At 36.2% G+C, this 14,201-nt stretch overlaps 1 protein-coding gene and 1 pseudogene across 1 annotated transcript in view; one reads left to right on the top strand and one right to left on the bottom strand.

Annotated features, from left to right (window-relative positions):
- LOC148940617 (protein SpAN-like) overlaps positions 1–14,201 on the bottom strand; it is a 278,317-nt gene that overhangs the window by 207,403 nt on the left and 56,713 nt on the right. The gene's annotated exons all lie outside the window — the stretch shown is intronic.
- On the top strand, positions 9,226–10,201 carry LOC148940618 (uncharacterized; annotated as a pseudogene).

The following is a 14,201-nucleotide window of genomic DNA, read 5'->3' as shown; positions in this document are numbered from 1 at the left end:
AAAAATACAGAAAAGTGAAACCAAAATTTTAGGCTTTTATATTTGAAAATTATCGGAAAATGATTCAGCCCAAAAACGCTGGAATCACTGCTGGAATCATTGCAGAAAAACGCGCAATCGTACTTTCTTTGCATCAAGGTTGTGGCATTCACCGTAACCTGGTAAAGAAAGAACTCTAGTCCATAGTAACAGAAAATTTAAAAGTGCGCTTAAAAATGGGAAGAGTAATGCTGGGTAAAAATTATGATAGTCAGCTTTGAGCACTTGAAAAATATATTATTGCATTTTCTTACGTTTTTATTTTGACAGCCTAAAAATTTGACGAAGTATATAGTTATAACATAAATTACTAGCTCCTTATCCGAGAAAACAAGGAGATTTATATCTTTTTTTCGAAATGACTAGATTTATAGAAACATTCCTTTTTACCTCTTAGAGCGACAGACTGTAAATAGCAATAAAAAAAATATATCCATCCAATAAGTATATATTGACGATGCCCTAAGCTGTAAGTTACAAGCTCAGAATCAAACAGTTCATGGTAATCAACTGTGGTAAGGAGCGACTCGGCCCAATAGTAATGAAAATCCTAAAAAAAACAGTAATTGGATAACAAGAGATACAATAAAAATATTTGACTTTTATGCTGATTCCAAGTATGTAAAATGCATTAAGTTTACTACTACCCATCCAAAGCTATGAGGCTAGGAAAATTTGCCTGATGTTCGAAGAGGGGGGGGGAACACCCAAAAAGTCAAGTGATCTTAATGAAAATCAAGTATGATTTTTTTTTTCAGGGGTAATCGTCTCAAACCAATGGTCCCAACAGATCGGGAGATGGCACGTTTGTACAGAAATCAAACGTTCTAGTGCCCTTTACATACCACCCCACGACCCCCCCCCCCCTCCCACGCACACGCTTTTCCCCCAAAGACGTCTGATCAAAATTTTGGGATAGCTATTTTATTCAGCATTGTTGAAAATACCAATAAATTTACCTTCGGGGATCGCGTGAACCCTCATAATCCCTGAGGGAAGAGCTGTAAGTTATGCAGTTTGCTCACTGTTTGCATATTGTACTTGTTATTGGGAAATTACGGGGGAAAAATTCCATTCTTGAAAATAATAATATCGTAAAATTAGTTTAATTGGCAAAATTAGTTTAGTAGTAAATGTATGGTTTCAGTTTCTGAAAAAAATTCACAGCTTAGCCAGGAAAAACCCAACGCTTGATGGGACTAGGGATTTTTTGTCGACACTAGTCCTAGGACTAGACACTAGTCCTAGTTCCTACTCTTATATGTTACCCATGATCTTTGCTGCAGAAGACAATTATAGTCACAATCTAGAAATTTGTTCTAGCACCGTCATGGGAAAAGAACGGAAATATACCATAGCTAATGTGAAAGCAATAGTAAAAATCTCTGAGATTGCATATGTATTTATGCCTCGACAATTATGTTTCCGGCCTACAGGGAATGATACAGCTTAGATTAGGAACGGTATGGAAATAGGCAACAGGGAATCATCATTCTTGAGTATTCCCCTTATCAAGACATACACACTATTAGGCAGAAATATTTTTCATATCAATTATCTTTTTATGCTCACAAGTGCTTTAGCACGTGTTATGTCATGTTTCAAGTAGCGTGCATCTTGATCGACTTTTGTCAGAATTAGTTCTGCTAACATTCAGTCTTATGATCAGAAGAAGGATGAGAGATACATACATATATATATCCCTCCTGTATAAATTAAGCTATATAACAGGAGAGTGATAAAAACTTGTGGTTATGGACAAGAGCGTATCCAGGGGGGAGGGTAGAAGGTATGGTCACCACCACTAATGGCTCCCCCCCCTCCCCCCCCCAAAAAAAAATTCCGACTCATAAAAACGTAACAAAATGTGTATAAAAAATCTTGTTGCGCTTTTTAAAGTTTTTCGTTGTAATCCCCTCCCCCTCCAAACAAAAATTCTGGATACACCCTTCGCTATGGATAATAAGTATGGAGTGATCTTTTTCAATAGACGCTGGAAATCTAAATACGAAAGTTTACATACCTTTGGGAAGAGGGAAACACCAATAAAAAGGGGAAGGAATATCTTGAAGAAGATGGCACCATCTAGTTCAGCATGTCTGGGAAATAAATATCTGAGGTTTCAAGCTGTAATATCTAAAATTACAAAATCCTGCATTTTTCCTGAGATGGATGGTCACTATGTGCCTACTTTCCTATTTCTTCTACCAGGGGTAATCCCAGCAAAAGAGCAAACGCACAATACTGAGTGCGGGAGCATTCAAACGGAAATTTAAAGCTGTTGAGCTGGTATCAAGTAACATAAAATATTGTGACACAGCAAGGCACTGATCTCTACCATTTTGTCCTGTAAGACAACAACTAGGCCCTGATTAGAACCAAAATGTAATGTTGTGAAAATTGCACGAGCCTTTGAGTTTTGGGAGCAAACTCCCGTACGGTGGGGTATTTGTCTTAAGACATGTAGACAAACCATACGAAGGGAAAAGGGTTAGTGCCGTTTAATATAGACCGTTTATGCAGCATTGCTGTCGGCATAACAGTAGCCTATATTACAGATCCTATAGAATATATCATAACACCAGATACTAGTCAGAAGGTTAGTGGATATTTTGATATCAATGGGGGACCTAATTTATTTTTGAGATATTTAAAGCATTTTGAGGCTCAAATTTTCAAGCTTTTCACGAAGGATCTTTCAGATGAATGAGGGGGCAAATTTGCTCCCTGAACCTTATTCATTTGGAGGAATATATTTTGACTATACATGGCACATAGATGATGAGAGAACGACAGCTCTCCTTTAAGAACAGAAATATTTTGAGTGCTAAATAAAATTCATATGCTTAAATGCATAAAAGGCTGAAGGTTGGAGTTATCCCCAGGAACACGATTTATCTAATACTACGCAAAGCTTCATTTATTCCATTAAAACCTAGATGTCGTGACACAAGAAATCATTTTTGGCACTAGGGCCATAATGAAAGAGGTTGAAATGGCTAGGCCATCTTTACGGATACTAAGGTTGCCAAAAACTGGACTTTTTGGTCATCCATATGTAGCCAAGAGAAAACTAAATCGTCTTCCCATGGTTGGGAAGATGTACTAAGAAAGAATTTAAATCAAATTGGCATATTAGGGAGGAAACAGGGAGTGAATCTTTGAAATAATTGAGACAGAGGAGGAGTGAGCTTAGTTGCGTCAACCTCAAGTGGCCTGGTGCTGGAAAGAGATGTCAGAAGTAGTATTTGTAGAACAGCCCTAACTTCAAAATTTTTAGGAGCTGTAATTTTATACAGTTCATTACTATTTCAGAAGCACACCTATGTAAATCTCAACCTTAATTAAAGAGTGAAGATGAAGTGAAGCCGCTTTTAGAATAGTCCACCGCGGCGGAGTCCACCACTGTTAGAATAATCCTGAATCTGATTTAAGAAAGGGCAGAAATTAAATTGAAAGTAAAAAGTTTTTCTTAATGAAAATAAATAGCAACGTTGAAACTAGGAACAAATAAAATTATGCTATATTTCAGGGTAAGCCCCTCGTTACGCTAAAGTTGCAAAATAATGTAGAAATTGACCCTCCTCTCAATAAGACATGTTCAAATTTAGCATAAAGAATGGAGGGATTAGGGGTAACCAGAGGCGGTTTTAGGGGAGACATGTAATGGAATCAATTTTCAAGACCCCGAAATTTTCCAAGTAAAATAAAATCGCCCAAAATACGAACCCAAAAATTCAAATAACCCACAGATCAAGTAACACTTAATTGTCAAATTTAAAAAGTAGCGAAACAATTGTATCACAATTGTAATTCTATGAAAAAACCTTTCCCACGAAAAATGTAACAGCAATAAATAATCAGCGTGACCAATTGTACATGACAGACGACCAACAATGTAATTTAAATCTTGAGTTTGAATTTCCAAACGGTCAAGAGATGGTAGAAATTATTATAGAAAAAACGGTCACTCGAAATACAAAATAGAACTATGTATTCCGCCGTAATTACAATGTAAAACTTTATTCAGTTGAAGAAAAATCTGATTTATTATACAAAATTGAAAATTGATAAAAGCGTTTCGAGAAAGATTTGTTGAAACCAGTTCAACACACAAATTAAAGCACGGAACTGTATGTTTCGACGAAACCCAAAATGTTAGGGAATACCTACATAAAGTAATGGTATCCATTGAAGCTAAATATGGGAAGGAATCTGGTCCTTTATATGATAAAATTGTACTAAATGCTTTCTTGCAAGGATTAAGCCCCAAACTGTACCGAATGTTAATATCAAAAAATATTCAAACATTAGAGCTTGCAGTTCAGGAAGTAGAGAGAATGATTGAAATTGACTCAATTGTGGCAAATCACAATAAGTCAAGAATAAATAATGTAGGAGAATCAACTCCTGGAAGATCACGAGGAATTTCACCCGCACTTTTCTCAAGAGATAATTCACCAAAACCGAACCAAAATAAGTCCTCAACCCCTACCAGGCAAAGAATAGTACGTTTCGTACCCACGAATACGGCAAACTACGTAAACAACCCCCCAATTATATGCAATACATGTAATAAACAACGACATATTGCCAGGGAATGCCGTACTAGAAACAACTATACACCAGCAACCCCCAGTTTTAATAACGGTTTGTTCGGGAGAACAAACTTAAATGCCAATGGGTCAGGAAGTCACAGAAATAACCCCCCACGCCTCTCATAGTTCCGCAACCCCTACCAACAAGGATTTGCGTATTCAAATCCTTCCCCCAACCGACAAAATAACTCTCGGTTCCCCAACCCAAATACGCGACAAAACATGTACCAATTCAATTCACGGACAGTGTTTCCGACTAGATTTAACAGGAATACGAGCAGTGACAGAAGATATTTCTTCCCATCGGGAAATGAAAGAAACTTCTCGTCAATGCAAAATGAACAAATGCCGCGAGCCGTCGGCACAAGAAATTCTAACCCACGTAACAATACGTGGCAACCAAGACAATCAAACGTCAATCAACTTGCTAGGGAAATTCCCACCGAGCCCCAATGTCAAACGCCAACCTATCAAATGAGTGCACAGGGAAACAAATTAGGCCCCCAAGAAAATTAACCGTGACCCTGGAGGCCAGTATTTTTTATAGGTCCCTTCCAGTAATTGTACCTTCTTTAAGTGATGATAATGACATATTACCTATAATAAATAATTTTGGTGTTGCAAGTATTAATTCCAAAGCGTTAAGTGCATCAGTTAACATAATAAACTCGAATGTATTTAATAGAATACCAGTATATATTAAGCGACGGAAAAATTTTAATATTACCAGTTTAACTAGCGTTACAGGACATAGACTGGAAGCAATAGGCTCCATACGCCTAGATGTGACAAAAGACAATAGGATCTTTCCTACAAATTTCATAATATGCAAGAATTTTCTATATGAGGCTATAATAGGTGCTAATTTTTTTAAATCTAATAAAGTGTTATTAGATATAGCAAATCAAAGACTCGTGTATCCATACGATCCTATTCCCCAACGCGTGGAGAAATGTGAAGCAACAGTGAATAGAATAAAGTCTTTTTATTCCCATTTCTTGTCCTGTACGAGAAACCCAAGCAGTAAATGGATCGATTCAATAAAAGCAAAGATAGGGAAAATGCAGGAGTATAAGCAAACAGAAATAAAGAAAATAGCAGAATTATGGAACGAGATAATAAATCTCAGTGCTGCCCCCTTACAGCCAACCCCACAAGCAGAAGATTTGACGCAACCAAGCGCCAATCTTAATTTAATAGAAAATGACTCGGAAGAAAAATATTATGGATTCGCGATGCGTAAAACAAAAATTCCCCCCAAAACAATGCAAAGAGTTCATATCTGACAAATGGTCACCCCTTAAACGACAATTCCGAAATTTGGTTCGCATCCCCGTGTGGAAAAATCCCGAAAATCTATTTTCGGAGGAACAGATCATTTTATATGAAAAGAGAAAAGATTTATTTGGTTGACTAATACACATGAAAATGATACGATTACATTAAAAAAGGGAACATGCCTCGTTGAAATACAAGTGGTTTCTGAGCACGAGCTCAACAAATGGAAAAACTCCAAAAAAGATTAGTTAATAGCATTGGTGTTAGCAATCCAAAGAATAGGTACCCAATAACAAGACCCCAATTTTTGGAAAAATTTATATTAGACCATATCCAAGATACGCAATTAAAAGAAGAATTATGTGAATTGCTCTGGAATTTTAGAGATATATTTTCCACATGTGAAGAAGACATTGGATTGATACCGTTCTATGAACATTCTATCCAAACTACAGGGTTGCCTGTAGCTAAACAGCCCTATCGCATCCCTCATCCCTACAAAGATTGGTTAGAAAAAAAAATCCGCAAATTAGAAAGAAACAATATTATACGCCCAAGTTTAAGCCCGTATTCGGCCCCTGTTATACTAGTGCCAAAAAAGAACAAGGACCTTAGGCTTGTAGTAGACTATAGAGCCTTAAATAAGCAGGTAGTTAGTGACAAATTTCCCCTGCCCAGAATATATGAAATCCTAGACTCCATCTCAACCAAAAATAAAATTTTTACATCTCTAGACCTCACACAAGGTTATCATCATGTTAAGATAGCAGACAATGACGTCTATAAAACGGCCTTCTCGACGACTGAATGTGGTTCTTATGAGTATTTAAGAGTACCCTTCGGACTCAAAACTAGTTCAAGTGCACTATGTAGACCTATGTTACACTTATAACGAGGTATACACAATATCATCCATTTTGTGGATGATTTGATCTGTGTAGGAGAAACCCCAGAGGACCATTTAAGCACATTAACTAAGGTTTTCGAAAAATTCAGAGAAGGTAATCTAAAATGTAGACCTGAAAAAGTAAATTTACTTCAACCCGAAATAAAATTCTTAGGAATGATAGTGACCCAAGGTCAAATATCACCGGACCCTGAAAAGATAAAATGCGTAGAGAATCTCAAACCGCCAGAAACTATAAAACAATTGAGAGCCATTATTGGTTTAACAAGTTATTTCAGAAAATTCATACGCAACTACGCCCAAATTGCAAAACCCTTAACGGACCTGACTAAAGTAACCCACCAAAATATCACCTGGTCGAATGAAGCTCAAACTTCGTTAGATACTCTCAAGAAAGCACTTACTTCTGAATCAGTATTGTCGCTACCAGACTTTGAAAAAGGACAATTTGTAGTCACCACTGACGCCTCAGCGGTGGGCATCGGCGCAATCCTTTCCCAATTAATCACTGTAGAAAACTACCCCGATCCTTTACAAAAACCCCCTCAGTATATAAAGAAAGTAATATGTTATTCGAGTAGAACCCTGTCGAAAGTCAAATGCAGTTATTCTGCAACACAATTGGAGTTACTATCTATAATTTACCATTTAGACAAATTTAGACACTATTTAGTGGGTCGAAAGTCTAAGCTACATTCGGACCATAAAAGCTTGCAGTACCTAAGTACATTCAAAAATCCAACTGGAATCTTAGCTAGATGGATAATGAAAATCCAAGATCTGGATTACGAATTTGAACACTTGACCAGTAAACGAAATGCCCCCTGTGATTACTTGACTAGATACCCCGAAAATAACTCCTCAGACAATGAAAATAAACAAATAAATGCCATTAATTCCAGTAAACGAAAACATAAGAAGAATAAACCTAAATTCCAAATAGAAGAAAACGAAATTACCCATAGCCCGTTATCGCAGGCTAACATTAAAAGAAACCAAGTTAAGGATGAAATGTGTTTGACTCTCATTAATTACTTTGTAAATTCTGATAATCTCCCTGATAAGTTCAAAGCCCTGAAAAGGGAAATAGACAATTTTTATTATGACCTGGACGAAGAAATCCTTTGCAGGATAGTAACAGGTGATACAAATTGAAACCAAACCTCAGTAATACCTGTGCTACCCCAAAACTTAATAATACCTGCCTTTGAATATTTCCATTCTGATATAGGTGAACACTTAGGAATAACTAAAACCTTTCACAAGTTAAAACAACATTTTTATGTACCGTCGGCGTTAACAAAACTTAAGGATTCCATAAGTACATGCGAAGCGTGTAACTTAAGAAAAAATCCCCAAACGTATCCTAATCCCTCAATAGGAAGAGTGCCAGTAGCAAGGTTTCCGTTTGATATCGTTTCATTCGATTTATATGGAACCAGCGGAGGATTACCTGTTTCCAACAGAGGTCATACTTGCGTTCTTTCAGTTATAGACCACTTTACCGGCTTCACTTTTGCCAAAGCATTGAAAAATCAAGGCGCATACGCTACAAGTAAAGCGGTAGCAAAAATAGTTTTCAAATTTGGCATCCCTAACAAAGTTAGTTGTGATAATCGAAGCAACTTCGTTTCTAGAGTAACAACAGATTTAACGAGCTTTCTTAAAATTGAAAAATTATTAGCCTCTCCCTGCCATCCTCAAGCTAATAGAAAAATTTAAAACCGGCACAAAATATTTTCCAATGTCTTGAGTATTTATACAAAAGACAACCGAAACGATTGGGATCAATATCTACCTTATTTAACCAATGTAATTAATACTGCCTATTCAGAAACAACTAAAGAAAGTCCATTTTTTCTTTTATTCGGAAGCAATTTTAAAATACCTTATCAGGAAATTATAGAATCCAGACAATATTACAACAATGCAGAGGACTACAAGCAAGATTTTATAAATAGGATGAGGACAACCTATAAGAAAGTTATACGAGAGTTAGAAAAATGTAAGATAAACCAAGAAATGAGAAACGATTCCAAAGTCAAAGGGAACATAAATTTTAAAGTAGGAGATTGTGTATATCTAAAAAATGAGGCCAAGGCGGAAGGCAAAAAACTTTCCAATAAATATTCGGGACCTTACAGAATAATCAAGAAATATGACAATAATTTTACTTTTAAAATGATAAACTCTGGCAACGGAAGAGCATATAAGGCACATGTAAGCCGTATAAAAAGGGCCAAGTACCCAGCCAGTTGGGCACCCGAACCCTCATCAACTGATTCATCAAACGCGGAAAATGAATTCCCTAGGTCAAGGCTAGCTGAGTTAAAACCTTTCAATTTCAAACAAAACTACTTCGAGAATCATAGCGACGAGGAAAACTTTGAAGAATTTTTAGCCATGAAAAATCTAGTCATCCCTAAAAGAAAATCCTTAATACGTATACCGATAAGAACACCAAAAGGCACAAAGAGTTCATCATCAGAAAGCTCGGAAGAGTTAGATAATACGCCGTCCCCAAAAACCCAATTTTTCCCCGATAGAATTTCGACCCCGTGTCCCCCCAAAAGATTTCCTTATGACATGGTTTCCCCAGCAACCCCGATAGAAAGACCCCTATCATTACAGGATGAATTAAACAGAGCTATGGAAACCCCAAGTGCAAAAATGAAGAATACTCCACCCAGGGATACAAAAAAAATAAAAAGTTTGAGAGAAGCTATGGACATTATCAATTACCCGATAAAAACAAGGCAAAGTACCTTGCCTTGAACCCAGGAATACCCTGAAGATGAAAATCTAGGACAATACCACCGCATAACAGTATCCAAAGTCAAACCCAGGGAATCAGCCTCCTGGCAACAGACCTTGTTACAAAAAAATACCCCACCCCCTAGAGGATATGGCATTCAAACAATGGAGACACTCTCCACAAACATTCAAATCCTCCCAGAGTTCCCAAGAATCTTTTAACTCCCCCGAAACAGGAGTTCAGCCCGAGGAAATGGAAAATAAACCCTCTACCTCGAGAGGAGACGAGATATATGAAGCAAGGGCAGGTGATACTCCAAAATTGAAAAGGACCACCCCAGAAAGCCCTAATGATGAATCCTCAGGAACTAGTTCTACTGAATCCGACGATGAATCAGCTCCCGATGAACCCCAAGACACACAAAAACGAAAACCAACTTCAGCTACCACACATGCAAAACAGGCTAAATTAAAAGGTCAAAAATTCTTATTGAAACAGTACAAGAAATTTGACCTAATCTCTATGGGAAAGTCAAAAAAGAATAAAACACCAGAAAGTGAACAGGAAGTCACCACGAAATCTGGCAGAGTAAGTAAAAAACCAGATAAATGGAAATATGTCTAGGGATCAAGTACCCCAAAAAAACAGAAAATAATACTAAGACGAATTGAGCAAGTTAATACGCAAAATTTTTTTTAAACGAATATGTGTGGACCCGAAACTTCAATGACAGCTATCCGCAAAAGGTCGAAGGAAATTAATAGCTAAATTTTCCAGATAAACTGAGTCTCGGCGTGATAAAAAACCCTGAAGACAGAAGCAAAACGAGAATTGTTCAACCCATCCTCCAAGAAAAAATAATACCTAGCCACCCCGTTACAGACGGAACGACCATGGACCAACTATTCCTTATTCGATCGAAGCTCCTAGACACCTCGGCACAATTGGCAACAGAAAAACTGAAAATCGAGAATATGATAGAAGCCATATTTAGATCTCTTAGTGAAGTTAAAGCTTCCAAAGAAACAATCAACAAGAAAATAAATGAGTTTATAGTGACTAAGGAAATGGATAAGTTAATGGAGACTGAGTTTATGGAAATTAAGGAACAGACCGTCAAAATCCAGAACGAAATGGAATCAATAAGCGACACCACGCTAGCTAAGGGATATAATTACCCCCACCAACTCTAAAAATTACAAGCATTATATAATAAAATGCAAGAAATTGGTAAAAAAAAGTCCAAGAAGATAGAAACAGTACAGTTTTTATCTGGAACAATAGCAGTACAAGAAGCACTGGCACCTGATTGAGTAAAGCTCCTAAGCCTACAGCATAAATACGACCACTTAAAAGCACAGAAAGAAATAATCAAACTACAAAAGCAGAGCTTAGAAAAATAATTAAAGGAAAATAGAGCTGAAATTAACAAACAATTACAAAAGCAAAAAGAATTCTGCTCAAACTTGGTGAAAATGGTGGAAACCTACTTCACAGTTAAAGTTGATCTACCACTAAACCCCCATTTGGAGAATATTCTTGCTAACAATTACAATGAAGGGCCATCACAACCTTTGTGCTTCACAATTCCAAATCAAGCCACCCATCATCATATAAAACCCCAAATGGAGTCTATTCAACAAAATCCTCCAACGGACAATAATAAAATTATGAGGACCCAATACCCCAGCACCCAAGTAAATGATGCAACTGGCCAAGACTCCTCAGAGGTCTCGGCACCACAAGGAACGCCCAAAACACAACCATTACCAGAGGATACAGAAAACTAAGAAATATCAATAATGGGGACTAATTGAACTAAAAAAAGGAGGTAAAAAATTCCTTTCTCGTTAAAAGTTTTTTTTTACAAGTTTAATATAGCAAAGTGGGTGCACCTTATAGGATATAGCGTTTAGCGATAAGATATAGCGAATAGCCTAATGAATCGAGCGCAAACTCGTTAAACTAGAGTACCCATATTTCTGCTGACCAGAATATAGTATTTCCCAAATTATGAAAAAAAATATATTACAAATTCAGCCATAGAAGGGAAAGTGTAATTGACAGCCGTCCTAGCTTTACCTGTCCCGGGTAAACCCCAGACGGCCTGCCAACGACATAATCAAACACTGAATTCCAGAATTTCCTAGCTGTGTCTTATGATGGAGGTATGTCATAACCACGATGAGGATTTACCTCCATCATAAAACATATTTGGTATCATGGATAGTACGGCACTAGAAATCTTGATTACACGTGTAGACGATAGGTCAAAGTATAACCCTATTCTAGAAGCATCTCATTATTATTAGTATTAGCACGATAGCAAAACATATAAAACGCAGTATTAATACTCAATAGCCGCTTCTCACAGCAAGACTAAAAAAAAAACTTTAACCCTAAGATCAACAAAAATAATATTCTTTCAAAAAATAACGAAGAAGTCCAAATGTAATCACAAAAAAAATGACTGGAAGTAGTAACCCTAACTCGCTGTAAAATTTATAAAATACTCGACAACCTAAAGTACTTGTTCGGCAAAAGAAACATGTACAAGTTTTTATCGTATTAATTGTAACCAATGTTCCTTAGTGAGGCATGATCTGTATGCATATAGATGAACTCAAGAATTTTGCAAAACATTTTCCCCAATTGAAATTAATTTTAAGTAAGATTATATATCTGTTCCAAGGTGACGTAGATGGATCTTTAATCCATACACAAGACATGTCATAACGAAAAGATTAAATCATCAAAAAATTATCCTATGCAGAAGATTAAAAATGGCCACTGTGAACTGAAAGCATTATTCTGACGTTTGAGAATAAAATTATTTAAAGACCCCTGCAAATCACCAAGCGAGACAAAAAAAAATTCCTTTCGCAATTTTTTTTACTAAATTAATACCACTTCTCTAAGCATTATAAACTATCTATGCAGTTCAATGATCCTGTGTAAAATGAAAACTCTTGGCAACAAATTCCCACATTAAAACTCAAAAAGGGCTTTGGTGCAAATAGTAACCAGAAGTATTCTTTCAATTAAAAGTCGGCAAAAAAAAACCCTACAAACGACATTAACCATCCCACATAAGTTAAATGGAAAAAATAACGTCGTGGCCCCTATAATAAAATCATATTATTTACCTCGAATGTCGTTAATCGTGTACACGGTTCAATTGACCCCATGTAAAGCGTCAGTACGATAGTAAATCAAAGCCCCTAACTTCCAAATACTGTCGAAATAACAAAGATTTATGACAGTTTAGTTGCCTAAGCACATTGTTCTCGAATTAAAATGCTTTCCCTTTTTCATTGCTTATAATGAGAATAATTGCCCTGTATACCGATGACCTGTAAATTAAAAACCTTCCATAAGTAAAAAAAATACGTGATATTTGTTAACAAAATTCTAAATATCGTATCTCTGAGTCACCAATAAGACACAGCTAAATCAAGCAAAAGGACAAATGTTGATTAATTTTTTCGACTTTTGAAGGCCCTCTATAGAGGAAGTATTTTTGCTATCAAAAAATTGTTGTACAATGAACTAATTTGTAACCAATGCTTAACTAACTGAACCATTATCATCAGTAACAAAAATGGCGGGACCCATACAGCCGATAGGCAAAGGGCAAAATAATCCTCAGAAACCCTAACAATTGCAGCAATAAATTCAACCAAGATTATCTTAAAACGAATCAAAGCGTATGAAAATGAACCGCGCAATCAAAGTATAAGAAGGATAACGTGATACAATAAGATTAACAAAATACAACTTTTCCCTAGGCCAGACAATTACTTAACTTTCAAGAGGTTTTGAAATATGATTGGAAAAAAGTCACAACCTGTAAAGCCAAATGCAAAATTCGTCTCGAATAAAATTATTGGCTTACAATCCAGCAATCAGTCGTATATTATATATAAATGAAGCAAGCAGTTTACTAAGATAGCTTACCAAAAGGGTAAAAGTATAAAGCCAATCATTGAAATCCTAAAATATTGTATCTCGCAGATAAAGGAATTAGGCACAATATTTAGAGTGATACCCTAGGCTAATGTCTCTGCTTCAGAAAACAGACGATAAATAATAGACCTTGAAGAGGAGCGTCCGCTAAAAATTAATGCAATAATCAAAACCCTTTCGTTAAAGGGAACTTTTGAAACTAATCTGCACTATAGTTACCTGTAAAAATAAGGCAAGTCTTAGCCTAACTCTCGAGAAATTGCAAAAAATAGCATTTTTTTGCAAAATTGAAAGAAAACAAGACTAATATAGGCCTGCCAAAGTAAGGACTAGTAACCAAGGCTAATCACAAATTAACCAATTGATGTAAAAAATAAGAAGGTTCTTCCAAAAAATTATCGTAATTCATAAATGCTCGTATATCAAGACAGTATTTATTAATTTTTTCTAACCTTATAAACTAGTCACGGCCTTAGTAATTGCTAAACTTTATCCTCCAAAGAAGAAATGTAAAAGAAACTAATTAACAACATATTATTCACCAAAGTCAAGCTTTACGAGATACACGCTATTTGAGAGTTCAAAAAATATGTATTCACTAAGGCACATATGGGTTCGAACTAAAATTAATGAAATAGAGACGAACATTTATATGAAG

Source organism: Artemia sp. Qi Xiang Cuo, chromosome 19 (genome assembly GCF_049724085.1).
Source record: "Artemia sp. Qi Xiang Cuo chromosome 19, ASM4972408v1, whole genome shotgun sequence".
Lineage (NCBI taxonomy): Eukaryota > Metazoa > Arthropoda > Branchiopoda > Anostraca > Artemiidae > Artemia > Artemia sp. Qi Xiang Cuo.
This window is presented reverse-complemented; position numbering and strand designations above follow the sequence as displayed.